Source organism: Haliaeetus leucocephalus, unplaced genomic scaffold, assembly GCF_000737465.1.
Source record: "Haliaeetus leucocephalus isolate CR32 unplaced genomic scaffold, Haliaeetus_leucocephalus-4.0 Scaffold587, whole genome shotgun sequence".
NCBI classification, from domain to species: Eukaryota; Metazoa; Chordata; class Aves; order Accipitriformes; family Accipitridae; genus Haliaeetus; species Haliaeetus leucocephalus.
This window is the reverse complement of record NW_010973023.1, coordinates 5,252,316-5,256,368: the sequence shown is the minus strand read 5'-3', so window position 1 is coordinate 5,256,368 and position 4,053 is coordinate 5,252,316. Positions and strand designations below refer to the sequence as shown.

The 4,053-nt window shown below is 47.2% G+C and overlaps 1 protein-coding gene across 1 annotated transcript in view; it reads left to right on the top strand.

The window, feature by feature from the left end:
* The first annotated feature begins 3,788 nt into the window (after nt 1–3,788).
* MBP (myelin basic protein) overlaps nt 3,789–4,053 on the top strand; it is a 123,589-nt gene continuing 123,324 nt past the window's right edge. The window contains exon 1 of the mRNA XM_010577941.1: nt 3,789–3,930. The gene's annotated coding sequence lies outside the window, so the exon portion shown is untranslated. The remainder of the gene's footprint in view (nt 3,931–4,053) is intronic.

Sequence of the window (4,053 nt, the reverse complement as noted above, 5' to 3'; positions counted from 1 at the left end):
TGGGATTCATCAATTACTAAAACATAGCTCCCAGTTTGTGATAGATCTCAGCATCTGCAGATAACGTTGTCCTGTTTCCCTGTGTACGCAGTCTGAGATTACTCAAGCACCTACTGAAATGATGCTCCTGTATTGGAGTTGTCTTGCAAAAAAAAGTATCAGGAACTCCTCCTGATTCTGCTTATAAAAGTATTTTAAGTGTCGTGTTGTTATTTTCAAGGACTAATCCATAATTGTGCCAGTTTTGGCTGGGGTAGAGTTAATTTTCTTCCTAGTGGCTGGTATGGGGCTGTGTTTCGGATTTGTGCTGAGAACAGTGCTGATAACACAGGGATGTGTTCGCTGTTGCTGAGCAGGGCTTACCCAGAGCCAAGGGCTGTTCTGCTTCTCAGCCCACCCCACCAGCGAGGAGGCTGGGGGGGCACAAGGAGCTGGGAGGGGACACAGCCGGGACAGCTGACCCCAACTGACCATATATATGACATTCCATGCCATACAACTCCATGCTCAGCATATAAATCTGGGGGAAGAAGAAGGAAGGGGGGATGTTCAGAGTGATGGCGTTTGTCTTCCCAAGTCCCCGTTAGGCGTGATGGAGCCCTGCTGTCCTGGAGATGGCTGAACTCCTGCCTGCCCGTGGGAAGTGGGGAAGGAATTCCTTGGTTTTATTTGCTTGTGCGCACGGCTTTTGCTTTACCTATTAAACTGTCTTTATCTCAGCCCATGAGTTTTCTCACTTTTACTCTTCTGATTCTCTCCCCCATCCCACCAGGGCAGAGTGAGTGAGTGGCTGCGTGGGGCTTAGTTGCCAGCTGGGGTTAAACCACGACAATAATAGAAGATTTTATGAAATACATCAACCTCCCAAGTCTTTATAATTAAGACTTGATTTTAAGACTTAAAGAAGGTGTTATCATCTGGAGTTCACTGAAGGTCCATTCATGAGAAGTTTCAAATGAGTTCATAATTGGGTCTAGATTATGTTTCCTCTGCATGTAGGGCTTGATAGCATTAATCTTGCATCGGCAATCACCACTGTCTCAGTGACGGTTCCTCATTACGGCATTTTGCCATTTGCCATTTTCAGTTCTTGAAAGTGAAGAGCTGTTCTTTCATCTTAATTCAACAGCTTCCTGTGAATTTTAATTAAATCATTCTTTGAGTTTATATGACATTGGTCTGGTTACCCATGATGAGGTTTTCCTACCCAAACTATAGTTTCCCTAATAAGTCTAACCTATTGGCCAGCCAGGTCAATTGTTTCTCATTAGGAATAATAAACGGCCAATTCTAGTACAAAAGTACATATGAAATACTGTGCAAATTCTGCTTTCCTTCCATTCCCTTTCTCTGATTTGCATAAAGGAACACTTTATACTTGATTCAAGCAATTTTTACTGGACAGCTAATTAAAAACACCCCAAGATTAATTTCGCTGTCACTTGTTTTCATACTGTCATTTATTCAGGTAAAGCTCTTTAAAGTGGCCCAAAGAACAGGGGTGAAATAGTGTGTGTGGAATATTTAAAAAAGAAGACATTTTTCTTTTCTCCACACAACAGGAAGCAAACAGAAGAAGAAACGATACTGGCTGCGTTAGCCCTGGACATATAAGCATTGCTGCTGAACATTTGCTCTTTTCATTAAGAGATTGCAGGACCTCGCATTCATTAATAGCAAAATTACAAACCAGAATGTCTACATTTCTAGCTACCAATGCTGTCCAGTGATTCTAGTGTTTTTATAGAAGTTTAATTTTTATGAGTATACATAAATGAGCATACTGACGTCTGCCTACATACAAAAATCCTGGAACAACAAGGGAAGCTACAAACTGAAAAGGAGGGAGATGTTCAACCCCTTAAGAGAGACCCGATGCAGCTATGCCATATAACACAGCTGTACAAGGGCAATAATTTTTCCAGGTTTTTTTTCCTACATACTGTATGACAATCCACATTCTGCAATTCTGACTCTCCTCACACTTTTAGGCCTCAACAGAGTAACCTTGCATAGATGTACGTAGACACACAGAGAGGTATTTTTATATATATATTGTGTAATTTATGTATGCAAAGGTATGTTCACCTGTCTAAATACGTAACCCACTGCCTGCAGGATAATTATCTTAGCTCAAAGCTACATGTAATATCAAAGTATGCAAGATAGGGGTTCTAATCTCTTTACCATGATCTATTCATTGGCCTTCTGAAAGTGCAGTTAGATGAGATTTTGGATCTAATTTTTCCCTCAGATTTTATGCAAAAAAGTTAGAGATGACCACCTGAAGACTGAAATTGGGTGTTGTCTTTCAAAGTTGATAAATATTGGTTTCAGTTTGTCATGACTTTTAACAAAGTTACCATTTAAAAGTAAAAATATGCATAAAGCTTAACTATCAAACTCATTTAATGTGCTCCTCAAATTTCCAAGAAAAGAAAGTGGTATCTTTTTGCTGATGAAGGAGTGTGAGGAAAAAGAGAGTGATTCAAAGTAGTACTTTCTGTATTCTTAATGTAAAATTCCCAGACTTTGAATTGCTCATAATGGTGATATTCAATCTATTCTTCTCCTCTACGATCCCTCCTTCCTTCTGTGATCTTTCTTAACTTGCACTCCAGCGTTTTATCTTCAGGTTTTAGCATGTTGTACGGTAGTCTTCATACATACAATAAAGACTAACATTGCAAACTTCTCACTTTGCACTGGAAGGAATTAGTGGTAGGATGTTCCTTTCATACAATGGAAGTATTTATCTAAATAACTGTTTATCCATAAGAACATATAGTTTATAATCTGGCCCCATGTTTTTCTAAAACCTCCTCCATCTTCAGGAAGGAATAGCAAGCCAAAAAAGATTTACATACTGAGGAATTAGTGGGTAGCTGACTTTATAACTCTCCATCTGTTGAGGTTTAAACACGATGCGCTTGGCAGGTGCAACAGACAAATACAGTAATCGCCAATGAACCTTCCGAATAAAGTGACTCCTTAAAAAAAGCAGCTATCTAGAAATTTACTTCCTATTTTTGCACAGGATGCAAACAAATTATTTGCTCAAAGCATTCATAAAAGCGAACTGCCCCCCCCCTCCCCCCCCCGAAGCCAGAGGAAATTCAAAAGGCAGTTTCTCTTCCCCCTCGGCCCCAGACAGCCCCACGCTGTGAAACTTCGTCCCACGGAGGCGGCCAAACTTTGCCCGGGCCTCAGGCTAAGGTGACACCGACTCTCGGAGCGGGGCGCACCTCCGGCGCAGGTGGGGGGGTGGGGGGCAGCGCCGGGCCGTGCTTTCTGAGGGGAGGGTCGGGGGGAGGAAGAAGCAAGCCGACAAACAGCAAAACGCCGACACCGAGCGGGGGCAGCTCCTCCTTCTCCTCCTCCCTCCTTTCCCGGCTCCATCCCCGCCTTTCCCCGCACCTCGCCACCGCCTCTCCCGGTGGGTGGCGGGGGTTGGCGGGGGGTGCTGGCCTCTCGCACCTCGGCTGCATGCAGCCCCCGGAGCGCCGCAGCCCAGGACGACACGCCGGGTGCGTTGTGATTTACTCTATTTTTTTTTGTGGGTTTGGTGTGTCCCCCCCCCCTTCTGTCCGGGCGGTTTCGCGGAGGGGAGCCGGGCAGATCGGGGGCCTGGCAGGGCCCCCCTCCCGCCCCTTCACCACCGCCGGCTCCGGGGCCGTACCCGGCCGGCACGCCGGGCTCCGCCGTGTTTGTTGTTGTTGTGCTCCGGGGGGAAGGAGGCGGTAGAGCGGGGCGGGGAGCGGGGGGGGTGGTGGTGGTGTGGTAGCGTTTCGGCTTGCTTCCCTTCCTCTTCGCCCTGTGTGCCCCGCGTCCCTCCCCCTCGGCGGGGCGGCCGCGGGAGGCTCGGCGGAGGGCAGGCGGCGCTGCGGGAGCACCTGGAGCAGGTGGCGGCGGCGGCAGGGACGGGCAGCGGTAGGTGGTCCTTGGGCTCCCTCCTCCTCCCTTGATTCCGCCTCCGGGACAGGTACCTGCGGACAGGACCGGGGCGGCCCGCCGCGATCGGCTGGGCGGCTGGGGGGGGCAGGGGAGGGCAGC